The following is a 21,710-nucleotide window of genomic DNA, read 5'->3' as shown; positions in this document are numbered from 1 at the left end:
AGAAATTGATGGGTTGTTTGGATGGATTTTTGGGGTATGATATCATGTCTGCTGATGAGCAACACTGTACTTCACAGTGGTAGCTCGCATTGTCTGTTGCTAGAGCTACATGTCAATGTCCTCAAGTGTAGAGCCTTAAGCTTTTATACGTCTCCTGCCCAGCATTCAAAATAAGAAGAGGCCTCAGTTAATAGTTTCTCTTGTATTATGGATAAATGTTTCCTAACTAATTACTCTTAATGCACATCTGTAGTGACCTGTCACTTGTATTTGAAGAGTACTTTTAAAAACTCAGAGGTACCCATTAAATAAAGGAAGAATCTATAGCCATTGCAGTTGATAAGCAGATAAATAGATGAGTAAAACAAGTAGAAGGGAAAGATCCTCTTTATGGTGGAATACCCATCAATAAATGTAGAAGGAATGATGAGGTTAGAAAACCATCATTTTTACCATCAGAGTAAGAGTCATCAATACATGCTGAATCTAGTGGAAGTGGAAGGAGTTTGTGGAACAATATATATATTTGCATAGTCTCAAGTTACTTATTAATAACAAACAAAAAAAAACCCCAGTAATTAAATGTGGTGGAGATACCCAGCAATAACCAAGGGATCAAAATTAATATCAACATGATGCAGATGGGCGTTGTGTGCAATGTTTCCTCATATTTAGGTTCAATACTACACGAGAGATTATCCTTCTTAGGAAACATAATACACTTAAGTATTAAGTGGTAAAGGACCAGATAATTTAGAAAAACCTACGATGTGTAGGTAGAATAATAAAGCAAGTATGGCAACATGTTGAAAACTGGAGAAGCAGTTAAGGGTACATAAGAGTTCTGTGTAATGTACTTGCAATTTTGTAAATGTGACTTAATTACAAAATAAAAAAAATTTAGCTCAAAAGTTCGTTTACAAGTAGGAGTTACTGATAACTTAAATTGTAGCCTTTTTGAGAGTTAAAACTCTCATCACTCCTAAATTAAAAAGGCCAGAAGTCAGAGTTGTTGTTGCTATTACAGTGAGCTCTTGGTATTACAGTAAGCCCTCTGATACTTTATCTCATTTAATTCTCACAATAATCCTTTGATGGTGTAGGTGTTTACCCCATTTTACAGATGCATTTGCAGATGAGGAACTATGACTTAGAGAGATTAAGTAGGGACCTAAATCAAACAGCTAGAGCTGGGACTCAAACCCAGATAGGACTTTCTCTGTAAAATCTAATGGTAAATCAGCTTCCTTCATATTCATAGTCAATCTCCTGTAATTAAAGGTATTTGTGGTAGGAAGACTAATGGCCATGATCATAAGGTCACATTTAGGCCTTAGAATGCAGAACTGTGCTATCCAGTATAGTAGGCACTGGCTGTATATGGCTATTTAAATTTAAACTAAAATCAGCAATACAGTTTCTAGGCACATGAGCCACATGTCAGGTGCTCAGTAGCTCCATGAAGCTAGGGGCTACCACATTGGGCCGGTAATGAAGAGGTTATGAGGAAAGGTTTTGCCTACCTTGGTTTGAATCCAAGCAGTAACCTGGGGCAACTTATTTAATTTTTCTAAGCCTGACTTTCCTCAGTAGTAATATAGGAATAATAATAATAGCCCACGCATCATGGGGTCACTATCTTGATTAGATGAGATTATGTATAAAATGTTTGGTACAGGGTTTGGCACCAATATAACTTCATAAACATTACCTGCCATTCTTGTTGCTATTTATTATTTGTCATAGTAAAGAACACTTGGGAAGGATGTTGAATTTACATTTGTAATTATGGAACATCTAGGTTAGCCAGCCCCATACTGAAAGGAGTCCCTGGTTCTCTGGGCTGTAGGTCCAGATGAGAAGTGTGGGCTACATCTATCATAGTTGCACTGGTCACTTTCTGGATTCCTCCTGCCACTCTGTGGGTTTTGAGGGAAAGTATCTTACAACTAGTTATTATTTATCTGCTTTAATTTTATTTACGATCTATTAAGAACTGCCTCTTGGCCATTGGTTTAAAACACACTAACAATGGAAAAATAGGAGACAGTCTTAGTAAACAATTTAACATCAACCCTATTGGGAGTTAATCCCATGTAAGGAGATTGCAGATCAAGGGATGAACCTAAAATTACCAACATGGGAAAGGCAGCATTGGGAGAAGTCAAGGATTTAAATTCTCAGACAACTGAACTCTGACTTGTTGTCCAGCAGGCTTTCTTTAGGGAAGATGGTTTTCTCCCGTCTGTACGTTTCTTCATGGCCTGGAAGAGATGGCGGAACATCTGTTGTTCATTCAGGTTCTCAGATCAGCAGGCCACAAGTGATGCGAGTTCTGCCGTAAACTAGGCAGCCCTCCCTGACTGAGAGTGAGGAAGGTGGGGCTCTTGTAGCTTGCAGGGAATTTCAGGGTCTGCTCACCCACTTGACAGCCACTGCAGCAGAGGGAGCACTGCTGGGTAGAGAGTCAGTGTGTGTTCTGTTTATAGTAGTTGAGTGAAAGTTTGGAGATAATGAAATTATGTTGCATACAGTGTTTCATCCAAAGGCATCAGAAGGCCCACAGAGTCTTTGGAAACTGTTTCCATCACTGTCTTCTCCAAGGTCAGAGACCTTAGAGGAGCTGAGGAGAGATGGTGGGTCCCTTGACTCTCGGTTTAAGATGCAGGTGCCCTCGCTTCCTCCCTGATGTGCTGCTGGAGGATCTGCGTTACCGTCTCAAAGCTGTCTTTACTTTCTAGGTAGAATTACAATACTTTAACAATTGTTTTTTTCCTTTTTCTATTTTTGAGTAGTTGTGGTGAGAAAAATTCAAATAATGACATCTACTCATCCATCGGGGCGACCTTTTCATTTAAGTCGAGTGTCTGCATTATTGTAACTACCCAAATTAAAAAAGGAAACCTTTCGTAATTAGTTAGCAGGGCCTTGTGTTGCTCAGAATGTCTCAGCCACCCACGAGGGTGACTAAAAACATTATACAGCAGGTCCTCGAACAATGCTGTTTCGTTCAGCAGCATCTTGTTATAAGTGTTGAAAAGGCAAAAACAGCCCATTCCCAGCCGGGGCCACTGTCTGTGTTGAGTTCGCACACTGCCCCCACGTCTGCGTGGGCCTTCTCCCGGGACTCTGATTTCCTCCCCCGTCCCCAAGATGCGCCTGTTTGTTTCCTTGGCACGCCGGAGCGGTCTCAGTCTGAGTGAGTGTGCGCGTGGGTGTGGGCGGCCTGTGGTGGAAGCGCGTCCCGCCCAGGGTGGGCCCCCGCCGCGCACCTGCGCTGCCAGGAGAGGCTCTGCCACCCTCAGCCCTGATCAGGAACAGGCAGGCAGGAAAAGAAGTTTCTTACTGGTTTTTTATTAATCTTTTTTTTAAAATCCTCACCTGAGGATATTTTTCCCATTGCTTTTCAGAGAGAGTGGAAGGAAAAGAAAGAAAGAGAGAGAGAGACACACACATCAATGTGAGAGACACATTGATCGGTTGCCTCCCACACACGCTCTTTCTGGGGCTGGGAATCGAGCCTGCAACCCAGGTACGTGCCCTTGACGGGAATTGCACCTGAGACTGCAGGCCGACGCTCTAACCACTGAGCCACACCGGCTAGGCTGATCTTTCTTAAATGTATGTGTAGCCCACATTTATTTCAGTGGTGAATATTAAAAGTGTTTTGGGTCTTTAGTTAGAAGTTTGTTAGTGTTTATGTGACCAGAGATATACCATAGGAACTTAACTCTTATTTATATCAATTAGCCTATGGTGAAATTGGTTTCATTATGCTTTTTTTTTAAAAAAATATATCTTTATTGATTTCAGAGAGAGGAAAGGAGAGGGAGAGAGAGATAGAAACATCAATGAGGAGAGAGTCATTGATCGGCTGCCTCCCACATGCCCCCAGCTGGGGATGAAGCCCGTAACCCGGGCATGTGCCCTGACTGGAAATCTAACCCCGATTGCCTGGATCCTAGGTTGATGCTCAACTGCTGAGCCACACCCGGCCAGGCCATTATGCATTGTTTTGCCTAAAGTCACTGTTTTCAAGAACTTGTCATGACATTAAGTGAGGACTTGCTGTACTTTAATACTGTCTAATAAAACGTATCTTTTTTTCTGTCAAATCATTTGAGTCCTTCTCATGATTCCATGGTGCAGGCAGGAGGGAGTGTGCCAGGCAGGGAGAGAGTGGAATTGAGTTTCCTCTGCAAGTGTAGTTCCTTTATCTGGTTGTTCTGGTTACCTGGGAAGTGGGAGTGAGATGAAGTGCGATAGTTTCAGGCTGAGTCTCAAATAGTCTCTCTCTCTCTCTCTCTTTCTCTCTCTCTCTCTCTCTCTCTCTCACACACACACACACACACACACACACACACACACACACACACTGAACTTGTCACAGCCTATAGTTTTCCTTTTTCTGGGCATTTGGATGGTCCAGACAATATTGGGCAGGTTAGAGTTGTTCCTCAATGCGATCAGAAATAAAAATAATCCTACCCTTTCAGTCTATCATGTTGAAACTACAAGTAAAACGGTCTTAGAAGCATCATCTAAGCTTATTTTTATTTATGTAATTATTTCCACGCTGAAGAAAAAGAAGGGTAGGTCAGCTGGGCAATAGATGTCTGAGCGTTCAACCTGAGTTTGCCAAAAAAGATTGAGAAGAGCCGCCACACTAGATTATCTTTAAAAATATGCTACAATTTGAATAGACATTTCTCCAAAAAGAAAGCACATATGGCCAAAAAACACATAAAAAGATGCTCGATATCATTAGTCATCAGGAAAATGCAAATTTAAAACCACAATGAGATGCCACTTCACACCCACTAGGATGACTGTAATTAAAAAAAGGCAGACAGGAACAAGTGTTGTTGAAGATGTAAGGAAATTGGAACCCAGATACATTGCTGATGGGGACATAAAGTGGTGCTTTGGAAAACAGTTGGGCAGAACATATGTCCAAAGCAAAACTTGTCCACAAATGTTCATAGCAGCATGATTCATAATAATCAAAAAGTGCAAACAAACCAAAATGTCCATCAACTGATTAATGCATAAAAAAGTGGTATATCCATACAATGTAATATTATTTGGCCATTAAATGAATGAAGTAGTGATACATACTATGAAATGGGTGAACCTTGAAAACATTACAAATGAAATAAGCCAGACACAAAATGCCAGATATTGTGTGATTCCATTTATATGAAGTGTCCTAAATAGTTAAATCCATAGAGACAAAGTAGATTAGTAGTTGCTAAGGGCTGGTGGGAGGGGGTGATGGGGAATGACTACTAATGACATGGCGTTTCTTTCGGGGGTGAAAAAAATGTTCTGGAATTAGTGGTGAATTAGTACAATTGCGAATATACTAAAAACACCACTGTACAGTTTAAAAGGGTGAATATTATATCTCAATAAAGTGAATTATAAGGGTGAATTATATTATGGTATTTATTTACTTTATATAATATTATAATAAGGGTGAATTATATCTCAATAAAGCTGTTAGGAAAAAACTTGCTACAGCACACTTTTTAAAAGGGAAGGTATTAAAATTAATGAACTAAATTTTAAAATCTTTTTACTTTATTCTATATACCTATCTGATTTAAGAAAACAACCTCCTTTTTTTGTGTTCTAAACATGAACACTCTCTCCTGCAGGGTCTACAGCCTTGGAGACCTGGGACAAGCAGCAGTTTACAAATGAGACCCTAATGCCTGCTTTCTAATAACATAAAATGTCTAGTCCAGAGGTCTTGGCCAGCTTCCTTAGTGTCAGGATTAGTTGCTTTAATTGCTCATAAGGAAAAAAGGTGTCTAAGATCAGGAAAGTCTCGAGAAATAAGCAGCAACTTCTGCCAACCTCATTTACTCTTGGGATTACTGTGCTGTGGTTAATTTTTCCAGCCATTTATTAAAATCAGGAAAGAAATGAATGTAAATGTCTGTGTTTGGAGGTATGGAGAGGAAGGGCCTATTGGTCTCCTTGGTAGAGTTTCCAGATTTAACAAAGATAAAGCGTAGCCAATTAAATTTGAATTTCAGATAACCAACAAATAATTTTATAGTATGTCTGTGTGATATTTGGGGCATTCTTTTACTGAAAAATTATTCATTGTTTATCTGAAATTCAAATATAACTAGGTGTCCCATATTTTATCTGCTATCTCTACTCAGAAGTAACTCAGGTTTTTGTTTCTAGTGAACACCCTGGCTTGGGTATCAGGAGGCTGAGGACTAGTCTTGGCTCTGGATAAATGTCTCCAGCCTTAACTACTATCACTTAACTACTTAGGCCTTAGTTTCCTCTAAAGTAAGGAGGTGGTACCAGCGCATCTCTAAAATCCCTCCCAGCTTTCAAACTCTGATTTTGTGATGATAATACAACTGTTAGATATTATATCCCTGTTTAATTAGAAACAGAAAATGGTAATCTGAACACTGCCTCTTCAGCAAATCCAAGTAAATATCAGGGCAGGGCAGTTGAAATAAACTAGAGAAACCAAACTCTATGCTGTTGGCTTTGGATTAAAAACAAATAAAAATTTAATCCTAATGAAAAATGTAAATTAATACCAGGAACATGCTTCATATTTAAAATCTAGTTTCGTGTTTCTGAGAAGGGAGGCAGGAATGGGTGAAGAAGCTGAAGTTGCCAAAATCTGGTTTATTCCTTTTACTTAAACTTGGGGAGGGGGGGAGGTCCAGATATTTTGGGCCTCTGCCACCAAACCACAGGCAGTTCTCTGGTCTGCACTGCAGTTTGGATGACTGACAAGGCTCAGTGAAAAACAAGTGCTATTTGTTTTCCTGTGCCCAGCATTTAACTGGAAATCAGAAGGCAAAATTTCCAATCAGTTGTTAAATAGCCCCAGATGTGTGCTTAGCTGTGCTCTAGGAAGGGGCAGGCCCAGCCCGCACCACAGCGCATGTCCAGCCCCTTCTCTTCATGAATCCAAGAGATGTGTAATTGAGGGTTGTGGTGTCCAGAAATGCCCTATGAATAACTCAGATGTTCAGGTTTGCTTGTGCAGGAGGCAACTTTAAATTCTTTTCTGTATTCTCCACAGCATTGCATTAAAAAAATCTGGAAATGATTTTTTTTTTCTTTGCTAATTTTCTCCTTTCCCTTGTTTGGCAGTTCTTCTTCCCATGTTTAGAAAAACATGACATTAGCATACCTGGTATGATGGTTTATGTGTCTACTTGTTCATTCATCCAACACGCAGTTTTTAGTCCCTGCAGGAGGCTGGGAACTGTGCCAAGTGTGGAGGAGCCAGAGGGAAATGCCGTGGATTGCCTGCCCTCACAGAGCTTTCCATTTCGTGGCAGAGATGGTTAAGAGACCAGGAATTTCAACTCATTGTAATAAAATTGGAGAAAATGAGAATGCTCATATTCCAAGTACAATTAAGGCACCTCCTCCATGAGGCTGACTGAGCAGCAGTGTGTGGCAGATGGGTTGGGGCTGTGGACACAAACACAACCTTTTTGCTCAACCGAAGTGTCACCCCTATATACTAGGGGTCTGGGTATACCATTTTGGATTTTTTAGTGAGGTCTTCCCCAACTAAGTTTTCTTTTAAAGGCAAATTAAATAACTGAATGTTTCAAGATTCGTTTCTCTTTTTTCTTTTTTTAAATGTCTCTTGTGGAATGACTCACTCTGTCTTGTGGGATAGTACAAGTGGTTGTGTTCTGTGCATTTTTGTTCCAGAGGCTGCTTATCTGTTGGTTTTGTGGCTTGTCTAGAAGAGCCCTAATTATAAGGGGCTTGAGCCTCTCATGAACTAGGGTCAGTCAACTATCAGATTTCCTAGGAACCAGTTTCTGGCCCTTTTGTGGTGAGAGCTCTTCCTAAATGTCACTGTGGCAATTAGAGCATTGGAGAGAGTCCAGTTTCAGCTGGTAATCCTGTTCAGAAAAAGACCTTTGGAAAGACTTCACGGGATGTATCCTGCCTCCTGGGTTAAGGCTGGCGACGTTGCCAGGGAGCCGAGTGAGTGGCCCTCGGCCTCCCGAGGTTTGCCTGGGTGGACTTCCTGATCACGACATCCTGCCCTGGAGGCTCGGGCAGGCGTAGACTTTTCCTGGCTCTGCTGGGTGTGCTGTGTGTCATGTCTGTGTGCAGGGGCCTCAGTCTTGTGAAGGCTTTGCTTTCATACAACAAATTGAGGTTATATAAACTTGATTTCACCAAGGGGGGAAGATTGGTGTTTCTTCATGTAGAATCCCATGACGTCCTCTAAGGTTTTACTGTCTGAGGCTAATCTGGTGATCTGACGAAATCTGCCCTTTTCGTGGGTTGGGCAGTTGTATCGAATGTTAACATCTCTGGGCCCTTGGTTAACGTGGTGGGGCATCCTCTAGAGAGCTGTTTGGTAGAAAAAGCAAGTGTTTTGTTAAGGGAGGTTGCAGAATATTTTTTCATATCATGAGAGGGAGGGAAAATAATCTCTCGGGAGATTCTGGTGGGGCTAACCTGGAAGCTCATGGCTGTGCCTTGGGCCTCTCATGAACTGCAGACAGTGAGGCCCTTGGTAAGTATCCCCAAAGGTGGCCCACAGTCCTCGTCTCTGGAAGGGACTACAGGATGGCCTGACTCCTTCCTAGGCAGAGTCATTAAGTTTACTTGAGGCCCCCCAGTTCTGGCACTCCAACCCTCCATCACCTAACTCCCTGGCTTGGAAGCAGATTTCTGCAGGGGAGGAAGGAGCCCCTTTAGCCTTTTTTGTTTCTCCGTCTTGGTTACAATTTGTATCCCAAGATCTATTTTTGCCCTTGGTCCTAACATCCTATCCCCAGATGGCCTGGGGTCTTTGTTACAAAAGTGGGCCCTTAATGTCACTGGGCCAGGTAGTCATCATTGATCTGCTTCTGCTTTTTCCCACTTGGGTGGTGAATGGCACAGCTGGGATGCTAGGACCCAGGGTGTGTCTGGAAGTCAGGGGCTTATCCACCTGCCATCTTTGGCAAAAGCCCACAGTGGTCACTGCCCATTTGATCTGTAGCCCCTCCATGTGCATCACAGGGAGCCTGTTCTGGAGAGCCTATAGTTTCTGGATGATACAGGATGCTGGGTGATGTCAGAGCTGCTGTTTGAAGCCAGCACTGCTCCAGCCCTTGAAAACGGGGTTCATATATCCTTTCCTAGCAGTTTAGACAGGGTTATGTTCCTGCCACAGCGAGGAATAAGTTGGGGCCTGTCCACCCCGATCTGTCAGACAACTTTTGTGACCTGTTGTGAGAATATATGTGTATGTGTATATTTAACAAACATAGCATGTGCCATGTGCTGGCACTCTTCTAAGCATGTCACATATATTATTTAATCTTCATAAGAAGGCTATGAAGTAGGTACTATTATTATTCTCACTTTAAGATGAGGAAACTGACACAAAGAGGTTAAGTTAACTTGCACACGGTCACACAGCTAGTAAATGGTGGCTGTAATCCACGTAAAGGGTTTAGAATCGTCTCTGGCACATTGCAAGTGCTCACTGAGTGTTAGCAATAGCAATAATGAATATTTTTTAATGATGGGGATTAGTAGTTTGGGCTAGATTTCCCCTGCTTTCTCCCTTTACATCACATATCCCAGATTTAAAAAAAAATTTTTTATCTTGATTGCTAAAAGTATTACAGATGTCCTGATTTTTATTCTGGGGTTGAGTGAAGATACTATGCTTTGAATGAGAGCAAGTAGGTGTAGCCAGGGATGTTGGATTTTAATCACCCACTGTTGTCTGGCAGGGTTCTCCTTTTATAGAGGAAAATACACAGGTTAAATGATTTTCCCCAAGATTGGATGTGGGAGGTGGTCCTGATCACGTTCGACTGTATAACCACAGTATTCCTAGACACCATGCGAAGCTTCAGGAAGAGTGTCGGCAGTTGCTCTACCAATGGCTGGAAGTCAGCCACGGTGGCTGCCACCTTAAAAACGACATGGCATTCTAAAGCTGATTGAACCTCCCAGGTGTTTGAAGTCCATTTTTCCCTGATCCCCCCCCCCCCGCTTTGCTTGGAGCCTCTGCCATTATCCTTCAGTCAGAGATAGTGCAAAGGAGGTGATTGGGTGACCAGTCGAGGGACAGGTATAATCCAGGTGCCCCATACTTTCCAGAAGGGTAAATGGAGACCTCACTGGGGACAGGCACACATCGCCCATTCAGGAGCGTGACTGTGATGTCATCTGTAACCCTTATCTCCAGCCACTGATGACTGTCCCACAGACAGGACTTCAGAACTGAACTCAAGCCACATCAGGGTGTCACTCACTCACTGAGTGAGGAGGTGGCGTGGACTCTCCTATCTGGTCTCATTTCAGCAAAATGTACTGTGAATGGCTTAAGTACTGGGATCTAGGTCATGCCAGTATTTCACTACAGGAAAAGTTTTAAAACTGCCTTTTCCCAGCAGCATGTTCTGCTGGTTGGCCCGTCTCTGGATCGGCTACACTAGGACTCCCTGCTCAATATCTGCATTGCCCTTGGCAGTCTCGGGTTCATTTCTTCAGAGATGTTAAATGTGTTCGGTTCACCCTTCTTCGCTGTGGCTTAGGAATCACCTTAGTCTTCACCAGACTGTTCAGTGTAGACTGGAAAATGGGGGTGAGCACAGGAGCATGGCCTGCCTTTGTTCGAGAGCTAATGTTCGGATGTTCGAGAGGGGCTGCATCCAGTTTTGGAGCTGACCTTCCCCCCTCCATCCTGCGCCGCCTCCACCACCAAAGAAATGTCCTTTAGAGCCTCCTCCCACCCCCAAACCATTACTAGGTCTGTGGTTGCTGGGCCAGAATATGCAGCCCCATTCCTCTTGGGGTTTGTGTCAGCCATTTACAGAAGCTGTGTCAGTCAGGAATTATCCAGAGAAAGAGAAGCAGTAAGGGATACATATGAAGAGATTTACTGCAAGGAATTGGCTTATGCCATTGCTGGGTCAGACAAGGCAAGTCCGAAATCTGCAGGGCCGGAGGTCAGGAGAGGCAGCTGGAACCCTCAGGCATGAGCTGAGCCTCAGCTCTGCTCCTCAGGCCTTTCAAGGGACTGGCTCAGCCCCACACAGATTATCTAGGATAATCTCCATTATTTAGAGCCACCTGATCATGGACTTGAATCACAGCCACAAAACACCTTCACAGCAAACTCTAGGTTAGCGTTTGGTCGAACAGCGACGACAGATAGCCAAACGAAGTTAATATAGAAAACTGATCATCTAGCCAAACCAAGTTAACATATAAAATGGACCATCACAGAAGCATTTATAGCTTAAATCTATGCAACCTGACGTTCTTGCTGTGCCATATCTACCATAGTTTCTCTTCGGTCGTTTTAGGGCCTTCGGCAGTTTTTGTAGTCGGTGTTTACTATAAGAGATCCCTCTTCTTCCAGCCAGACAATTATTTTGTTTCCATGACAGTCCTTACTGGCTGTCTGCGCCTTCCTTCCTTTCCTCCACTTTCACCAGGACAGCTCCTCAGGCCCCTGGGGGAAGGAGAGAAAAAGAAAACAACCCAATCGGGAGAATCTCTGTGCATGAGGCAGGGAAGGGCATAACCCCTGCTTTTAACCCCTGCTTTGCCTCACTGCTCTCCCTTTTCACGGTCTTAGAAGCCTAGCTTTGGAGTCCAGCAGACGTGGTTTGGATCGGCACTTGTTTCCTTGCTGAAAAAAAGTCACCTAACCTCTCAGAGCCCCAGTGTCTCCAATTGTCAGATGTGAGGATTCAGAATCTATGAAACGTGCGCTTAGTAAGTGATCAGGAAGAGCCTTCACGGTGCTTCTCTCCCAGTGTTTGTTCCTGTTAGTAGGGGCTGAGAGGAGCTCTGTCTACCCGACTCTGCTGGTTTCTTTGATTTGGGTAGCTGGGTGGTGGAGTAGCGAGCGCTGCAGAGTGAGAAACAAGGTCTTGGGTTCTATTGTCCACCCTGCTTTCTACCAGCTCTGTGCCTCTGGCACATTCTTTGGCTTCTCTGAGCTGTAATTTCCTTGTCTGTAAGATGGAATGTAGATGGTCAATCTTGATGAAGAGGAACTCTCTGTAAAGAGAATTCTAGGAACCTATTTGGAGCCAAGTGTTTGTAAAATTCTGTTTGTGACCTTGAAGCAGGATTGGCAGATTGGATGTAATTTAGAAGAAAAACAGGATAATCCTCCCCAGTGAGGGATTTCCCAGAAGCACACTTGGAAGGCAAAAATAGACTGAGGATCATGGCAAGTAATAGTAACGATGCCAACATTTTATTTTTTCTTTAAAATACCCTTTAGATGGCAAATGCACTTTAAGTTTTGGGTCTAGCTCCTCCTAACATCGTGCTAACATTGGCGGATGAGAAAGGGTAGATTTAGGAGCCGGAGAGATGAATTCGAGGATCCCTATGTGGCCTGGGATGCCACATTGAAAAACTCTACATTACAAAGCAGCTCGCGCTTCATTAATTTGTTATGCTGTGGGTACTGAGTCTGTCTTTCAGATGGAGTGAGATATTCTGTTTCTCTCTGTATGTATACATATTCACATAGACTCTCATTTTTTGTAACATTTCCATGGGAGATTAGAGTGTTGCTTTTATACTGGCTCTTATTCAAGTCTGTGTATGTTTATACTCAGAGGGCAGCATCTCAGAACTTTCCTCTTGGACATGTGGCAACATGTAGGGTGTTAAGAACAGAGAGCAGTTTCAATCCTTTAGTTCTTTGTATTGAAGCAAAAATAAAAATTAAAAGCAGAGGATGATCATCATGAATGTTTTGAGAAAAATTGTTGAATGTGTTTTAAGTCTTGTTTTTGAAAGAAAGTATTCTGGTTGTGGATACAAAATAAAAGCACCCAAGAGTTCATAAATGGCTGCATGGACATGTCTTCTGAATGTACACTTGGCAGGTACCATCAGCATGAGGCTCATGAATATGGAGCTCTCCAAATTATGACTGTAGGTTCATGGTCATGGAAGTTATTATTTCTTTAAAACAAACTTTAAAAAAACAGTGAGTCATGATATATGGGTAATAGAAAACATGTTTCAGATCACGTTTCCCATCACGTGGCTTTGGAGGAAAGAGGCAAGCACAGCCCTCCCAGGAATTGGGTGGGGAGAACGTGTGACTTTCCTCTCAGAATGTAGGGTTCAGTCCTCATTTGGGAGGTAAATGTTTCAATGCTGTTCCAGTACTTTATGTAAGTTTGTTTTTGCTGGACTTTGTGCACAAAATACATCAAAATGTCATCTCCTTAGTGTCTCTCTGTGTGGGCACTGTATTGAGTTCTAGGGCCAACCTGCATAGATCCTGCTTATACACAGACCTGAATTCTAGAGAAATGCCGATTTACTTTACCATATGTCTTTTCTCCCCCTGGAATTGAACTAGCAAATACCTGACGTGGCAGGTGTTTCTGAAATATCAGTGTGTTTTTCCGTGCTTCACTTGTTTTCCTTGTTTTGCTCTTTCTATTTTCCTAAGCAGGCAACTCCCAAAAGAGATTTGCCTGATAGTTAATATTGTAATAACTATGTATGGTGCCAGGTAGGTACTAGACTTATGGGGGGGGGGGGTCGCTTTGTAAATTATGTAAATGTCTAACCACTGTGCCACACACCTGAAACTAATATAAAATAATATTGAATGCCAACTGTAATTGACAAATAAAAATAAATTTAAAATTAAAATAAATTTTACTCATGTCTGCTAATAAAGAGGACACTGTAATAAATATTATTCTTAGTATAAAAAAGATTTTTCTATGTGTAGGAGTCAGGAAAAAGGAATAGGAATAGTAGAAGTTGGGTGTAGGGCAGGACAAAAGAGGGAGAGGATCTAATTCTTATTGTGCAAGCTTTGAACTTTCACCAATGTCAAAGTCATGTAAATGTGTGAGTTAGAGCAGCCCCAAGAGCTGTAACCTGAATAGCAGGCACTCACCCAACTGATAACTGAAGCTCCAAATGGACCACAGCTGAGCTGTAGGGGTGTGTGTGTGTGTGTGTGAGTGTGTGTGTGTGTGTGTGATTCCTGGAACAGATTTTCCTCTGAGATCTCAGCAGGCTTTTCTATATTATTGAGGAGCTATGGCTCCTCTTATTTCACAAGGCTCATTTCTTTTTAGATGTGCAAGAAGATGATTCCATCCATGGCTTAGCTTTACTCTCTCCCTCTTGGCTTTTTTTCTTTTTTTAAACCAGTATGAGAGGAGAATACTCTGGCCTGTTCTTCAAGCAATTCTGCACGGTTTACAAAGACTATTTGGAGCTGAAATAATATTTCTATCTATGGCCTAGAGCAGTGATCCTCAAGTATGCTTTGGAATCTCAGGGGGAGGTACAGGGAGATTATAATGCAGTTTTCAGGACTCTGCAGTCCTACTTCACCCTAAAATCTGCGTTTTAACATGCTTCTGTCTATGATATACTGGTCCAAGGATCACACTTTGGGAAGCACTGGGCTTGAAATGTCTTCTTGACATTGCTTCATGTTCTGAGACCAGGCCAAAAAGTGGATGGATGGATGGAAATGTTCAGTTCATCCTTCCTTAGGGTCATATTGGAGAAGACTCTAGAGCAATGCTGTCCAATAGAAATAAAATGCAAACAACATAGGTAATTTTAAATCTTCTGTTACTGAATTTAAGAAGTAAAGGAAACAAGTAAAATGAATTGTAATGACATATGTTATTTAACCTGATATATCCAAAATAATATCATTTATCATGAATCAATAAAAAATTTGAGATTTTTAAAAATGTTTTTCTTGACTATAAGACATTACAAAGACTGGCATGTGTTTTATATTTACAACACAGGTCAGTTTCACTGGCAGCATCTCAAGTGCTCAATGGGGCATGTAGCTAGTGACTGCTATCATGGATAGCTGTAGAGCAGCGACAGACACAGGGCACTCATTCCCATTTCTCCACTGCTCCTGAAGAGAACCTCAGAATCCTTCTCAGCACAGACGTTAGACAGGCACTGCCAATTAACTGGACCTCAAGATTCATTCATTCATTAAGCAAATACTTACTGAGTGTCTTTTCTGTACCCAGCACTGTTCGACGTGCTTAGGATATGAACAAAGCAGATTCAGACCCCGGCCTCTGAAGGAGCTTACATTGTAGTGGGAGGAGATGGGCAATAAGCATATTAAATAAGCAAACTATATGGTAGTTTGGAAGGTAACTATGCTGTACTATACCATAGAAATTAGAACATGTACAGCAGGTTTGGGGGGAATCAAGGTTGCTAGAGTAGGGGCTGCTGGGTGGTGGGATTGTAATTTTAAATGGACCCCATTGAGAAGGAAACATGAGTGGACTTGAAGGAAGTGAGGTGAAACTTCAGATGAGACTTAATGACCACCCGTGATGAAGTGTGGCCTGTATTTTCATCAGGAGCTCATGGGGGAGCATTTTTTTAGGCATTGGGTCAAGAAAGAGGGAGGAGAGGGATGGAACTAGTTGAGGCCTCATAGTATGGCAGTGTCCCCAGCAGAGCCCCTCTTTCCTACCTCACTGAAGACAGACAGCGTGGGGGAAGCTCAGAGAGAGACCAGTGCAAGCGCCAGGCCTCTGAGTCAGCTGACTGCTGAGATAAGTGCTAAAACCAAGAACCTCAGTTCCAGGAAAGTGGTGACTGCACCCGCGAGCCAGGATTTGTTCTCTGCCCTCGGCCTGGGAGCTCTATCTTGAGGCTTTAGTGGATCCACTTAGGACTTTAAGAGTTAAAGCTTAAATACAGGTGTGGAAACAAAAAGGCTGGTTGCCTGTTTTGCTTTTTTTTTTTCTCCCCTTTTGCTTTTTTCTTGCTCTTTTGGACAAGGTTGTTGAATCGGATCCAGAAAAAATAATAAACTTGGCTCTCATTGCCTAGCCGTAAGTTCTTGCAATAAAACTTCCAGCACTGGCAGATAGAGTAATGTTCTGCTCTCTAAAAAACTCTGGTAGCATAACTAGAATTTAAAATGCGAATGTCGTGTGGTTTGAGTAGGAAGGGCGTTTGGGAGGGGAGGTGGCTCATGTGGATCTCGGCAGCCTGGGATTCGTTGGACAGGGAAGCACCTCACACTTGCCCCTTCCACATATGCTTGCTAAGAATCAGGATTCTTGGAGCTCGGTGCTCTGTTCATTCCCACAGGAAGATGTTTGTCATGTCAGGGAATGTCAGAGGATTGGGCTTTAATTAGCAAGCAGAAGAAAAGTTTCGCAGATTCTGGGGGAAGACATGGAACTACTAAATGATTTAATAATTGGTTTTTAGGTGGAGTTATTGGGTGAAAAATCATTAGCTTTAGAACCTGGATGAATGATCATTTCCTGGGCAGTGAGGGAAGTCAGGGTTACGGGAATAAAGAAGTTATGGCATAGCCTTTCCTGGAACAGCATTGAGCTTTCATTCAACAAGAAATTATTGAGCCCCTGCTTTGTGCCAAGCACTGTGCCGGGCCCAGGAGATTCAGAATGAACAAGGTGCTTTCTTGGCTTCCGAGGCATTCTTTGTCTATTGAGGGCAGCAGGTTTGCTGATAAATAGTGAAGTTCATGTGAGGCGTGTGTGCAAGGCACAGTGGGTAGCTCCATCTGGAGGAGAGAAGGGGAGCCTGGGTGGTTTCACAGAGGTGATACCTGTGGAAGGACAAAGAGCAGTTACCAGGTGTGCAAGATGGGAAGGAGTGGTCCAGGCAGGGAGCAGGATGTAAAAGGACCTTGAGCTTGAAACAGCATGATGTGTTCTGCCACCGTGAGTGACTCCTGGCAAGTCCTGGCGTGGTGGGAAGTGCGGTAGGCAGAGCCCCTCTCTGGTCATGTGCCAGTTAAGATGCCTAGATGCCGTCCTGCACCATCGTGAGTTTACATTTTAGAGAGGTCTCCCAGGCCGCAGTGTGGAGGAGGGAGAGAGGGAGACAGAATTGGCAGCTTGCAGAGTAGGAGGTTAGTGTAACAGTTTGGTGAGATGTCAGGGCCAAAAATGGGGTAGCAGCCTAGCAGGGACCTACAAATAAGGTAGAGGATGGTGGAATAAACAGCCCTGGAAATTCTTCCTCTTAACATTTTAAAAAAAACAGTTTCATATTCACTCATGTAGTTATTTTCCTTGCAATGGCAATTGTAATCCTTCTTCATATTAGGAAAATATTATTTTCCCTCTCTCTGTTTTTTGCTAATTTCTTTACATCTGTGTTCTTCTACAAACTTTAACCTAAGCCAGACTCTAGTGAGGGAGGTTTCCACACCATGAAGATTAGGCAGGACTAGAGCTTTGACTGAAGAGTAATGACATTGATATATCATGTCTTTATTCAGCAGGGCTCTTGACAGGTTCTAGCATGTTACTCTTACAGACAAGAGGAGGACAGTTCGTGGGGTAACCTGTAGTTGAACAACCTGGGACCCCAGCAAGTGCTGTTTAATGTGGGAGGAGTGTGCCTGTTAAGACACAGGACTGAGCCTGGTCTCGTTCAGCTTCTCGGGGATGTAGCTGAACGTGTAGAAGGTACTCATGAAATTTGGAGATATTGACAGCTAACAGAATCAGGATTTTTCTCAGGTCTCCAAAGACTTGAAATACAGATTTAAAGAATAGATATAAGCCTTTGTCTTTATATGGTGTAAAGGAAGGATGTGAAAAGGCTCCATCTAATAAAATAAAGGCCTCATCGTCGTCACCATCACCTCCCTGGTGTGACTGCCACTGTTTCCCCGCTGGGTAATTCCAGAAGTCGACCACTGGTTTCCTGTTCTGTCTCTCTTCAGTGTACACTGGACATGGCAGCCAAAGTGATCTTGTTAAAATATTTCTTATGTGTTTGGATGCACTCTCAGTGGTGTCCCGTCTCACCCGTAAGTCCCCCAGTGCTTCACAATGGTCTGCAAGGTCCAGTTGGACCTGCCGGCGTCCTCTCTGAGCTCGCTGACCTTTTCTCCTACCCCGTCTCCCCCTCACCCCTGTGCTGCAGCTACACTGACCTCCTTGCTTGTCCTTCCCTGCACCAAACCTTTACACTTGCTGCTGTGTCCACCATGAGTGCTCTTCCCTTGATATCTGCATGGTTTGCTCTTTTATTCCCTTCAGGTCTCTAACTGCTCAAGGACTTTCTCAGTTAGACTTTCCCCAGCACATTTAAAAGTATAGTACCCCTCTCCTCTTCTCTCAATTTGTTTTGCTCCAGAGCACTGATTACTATATTATATATTGTACTTATTTTGCTCCTCTGGCTTCCTTACTAGACTGTAAACTCCACAAGGATGGGGAATTTTCATCTTTTGCCTTTTCAATTATATCCCCAGTGCCTGGCACAGAGGAGGTGGGCATGGGCACTCAATAAGTATTTGTTGGGTGTTTAAAGCATAAAATAATGAACATGAGATAATAGCAGGATTCAGCTGAGGTAAAAGCTAATGTGACCTTGGGCCTGATGTAATCATGGGCCTTATGCAGTGTGCCCATTATATAGAAGGAGATTTATGTCGGAAATTGGCCACCAAGTCCAAAATCTGCAATGCTGCTGTTCTAGTTTGAGTTCTAAGGCCAGCAGGCTACTGTGTAGGACCAGGAGGAGCTGCCGTCCTAATTTAAAGGCAGTTGGGCAGGAGAATTCTCTCTTACTGTGGGGAAGGGCCGGCACAGGTTCTATGCAGGCCTTTAGGTGATTGGATGAGGTCCACACACATTAGGAAGGGCTGTTTATGTACCAACTTAAATGTTAATCCCATTAAAAACACCCTCATGGGTGTTTGGTCAGACTAGTGTTTGACCAAATATCTGGGCACCTGATGGCCCAAATTGACATGTAAAATTTACCATCACAGTACATTTGCCAGACCACACCCAAACCCTGAGTCTTGTCCCCGGCACCACATTTCAGGCTCTGCTGGTGGAGAGCTGACATCCATGGTGTCCGGGGGCCAGCTACATACAGTACCCTAAAGAAGTGAAGTCGTGAGCAGGGTCCAGTGACATCCTCAAACATTCAGAGGCTTCTCTCATGGAGCAAAGAGGAAGGGATTCTTTGGTCTGGAAGACACAGCTCAGACAAGTGGATGGAAGGCAAATCTTACAGGCAGAAAGTAAGAACAGAAATCTTCTGCCTTGGGAGCTAGCAAGGTCTTCTTCTGGAAGAGCTCAAGGAGAAGCCACCTGTGACCAGGAGCCTGAAGTCTCCTATTCTGATCTTGCCCAGGTGCTGTTCCCTGATCTTGGGTGGGCCATTAACTTCTCTGAGATTTCCTCTTCTCTGCCAGGGAAATTACCTCGTAGGTCTTCCCGAGGATCAGGTGGGAATAACAATACCTTCTAAAGCTCGGTGGGGGTTGGGGGAGGGCTTTGTCAGCATCCAGCTTTGTCTGAGCCAGAACTAGTGGTCAGCAGGAGTGCTGACTAACCCCTTGCCGCAGCAGGAAATTTCCACTGACCTACAGTCAGGGACACTTCACTGCTCCTGGCAGCTTTACTTTCTTATTGGAATGTGCCTGAGGAGTGGAAGTTAACTCCTTTTCCACATCCCTCAGTCCTGAATGTGAGATCCCGTTGCTGCTGGCCCAGGAGAAGACAGACTTGACCAAGGCTGATAGTGCATGGAGGGATCAGCCAGGAGCTGCCCCTTCTCGGCTATACCATGCTGTCACTTTTCAGTTACTTCAGGACACATTCCAGAATTGGTCCCTGTTCTCTTACTGACACTGTTCACATTCTTGCCTCTGGAATGTTCCAGGGTGACGTATCCCACCTTCCACTCTGAAGAAATGTACTCTGTGTATAACGTATTTAAAGCCCAAGGGATTTATTTTATGGCTATAACATGAATGAGAACAAAAGGAACAGAACATCCAGGGATGCTTGCCTAAACATTCAGAACGGTGCTGGCAGCGGGACAAGGGCCTCTGGACTGTTGTGGGTTTTTTCGGTGACAGGCTTAATAAAAAATGACTTTTTAACACAAGTGCTTTTCAGTGTAAAGAAGATTTTACTACAGTGCTTAAGTCAGAAAACCAGATAAACATTGTTTGAAGTTGTGTGTTGATGAGTAGCTGAGCCTCAGAGGATTTATACATAGGTTGGCCTGGCTGTTATTTGGCAGGTATATGGCTCAGGGCTTTTTTTTCTTATGCAGGCGATGTCAAAACAAGGCCGAAGCTAAGTGGCACCCACTGGTTTTGTTTATAACTGGCATTGGGACATTTAGCAAATGTCATTACCACACTTGATAGCACTTTGTGGTGCTTAACACATAGTAGGCGTTCAATAAATGATAACTACTGGTACTGGTCATAGTTTACGGTCAGATTATGAATGATGAGTTCTGGGCTTCCCAAGTCAATACAAATCAGAAAGGTTCTCTTCTTCTTTATTAAGTACTAAACAGCATAGAAAGGGCTGTTAATTTGGGGACCCAGTTTGGGGATCCAGCAGATGTGCAAATGGTAGTAACAATCAGTCAGTCTGAAGTATATAGACCAGGAGTTCTCAGTCACAGTACTGTGGACATCTGGATAATTCTTCATTGTGGGCTCTGCCCTGTGTATTGCTGTAAGATGTTTAGCAGCACCCCTGGTCTCTATGCGCTAGCTGTCAGTAGCTCCTCTCTCTCAGTTGTGACAATCAAAACTGTTTCCAGACTTTGCCAAAAGTCCCCTGAGGGATAAAATCGCCTCTGGCTAAGAAGCACTGATGTAGAGGAAGCTGTGAGGTGCCCACACTGAGCCTGACTGTAACAGTGTTTTTCAAATTCCGGATTCCTCAGTGCCCATTAAGATGAGGCTTCTCAGTTGTGGATGAACATTGAAATCGCCAGGGAGCTTTAAAATATTCTGATGCATGAGTCCCACCCCAAACATTCTCATTGACCTGGGATGTGGCCTGCACCTCAGGGTATTTAGAAGCTCCTAGGTGCTCCTAGCTTTCTGCCAAGAGGGGACACAGCATTAGTAGGTCATGGAATCAATTTGATGAAGTACTTCTTTGTTAGCATTTAAAAAATATATATGTATATAATTGAATAGAAAATATTAATGCCTAGCACAATACTTAAGTACTATTTTGTATGTGTGTGTGTTAAGATCAAAAACACTGCTGTAAGCTATAGAATCGTAAGCAAAATTCTTGCCCTCAACCTGAAAGTCCGGCTGTTTCTAACCTTTTTTTACCTGCTTGTTTTTGTTAATAATAAATAGTTATTGTGAAATTTAATACAAGGCATTTATAGTTTTATGATGGGAATTTGTGACTCATTTTGCTCACATTTTGAGGTTTCACCTTGACATTGATAAAATCAATAATTTTATAAATGCTAGCCGTTAACGGCATGCATATTTTCACCAGTAACTAAATTTGATTATAGTACAGCAACCAGGTGATAATTTTATTCCTTTGTGTGAGTTAATGACATATACCATCATTTGCTAGGTCAGCGGTGGTCTGAATACATTCAGCAAGAGTTTGGGACGTGCATAAATCATCCCGAAAGTTTTATGAGGCTGAGTCTAACAGCCTCTTGACTTCATTATCTGTGGGAATTTGGGGGTCTTACAAAATAAACTGTGATACACATTCATCTCACTGTCAGGAAGTAGTGTAATGTAATAGAAGACTGGCAGCATCTGGCCATTCTTTGTATCTCCGTGCTCAGGAGAACATAACCTGAAGGGACTCTTGCTGTGTCCCTGAGGTGGTGATACTGCAGCAGTGGAAGACTTGGAAGTGAAGTTCAAGTGCTAGCAGGACTGT

General features: G+C 43.0%; 1 protein-coding gene across 2 annotated transcripts in view; it reads left to right on the top strand.

The window, feature by feature from the left end:
* TGFBR3 (transforming growth factor beta receptor 3) overlaps positions 1–21,710 on the top strand; it is a 183,772-nt gene that overhangs the window by 114,808 nt on the left and 47,254 nt on the right. The window lies entirely within an intron of this gene.

Source organism: Miniopterus schreibersii (genome assembly GCF_964146895.1).
Source record: "Miniopterus schreibersii genome assembly, chromosome: 8".
In the NCBI taxonomy this organism is placed as follows: Eukaryota; Metazoa; Chordata; class Mammalia; order Chiroptera; family Miniopteridae; genus Miniopterus; species Miniopterus schreibersii.
The sequence above is the reverse complement of the archived record's forward strand: the minus strand, read 5'-3'. Positions and strand labels throughout refer to the sequence as shown.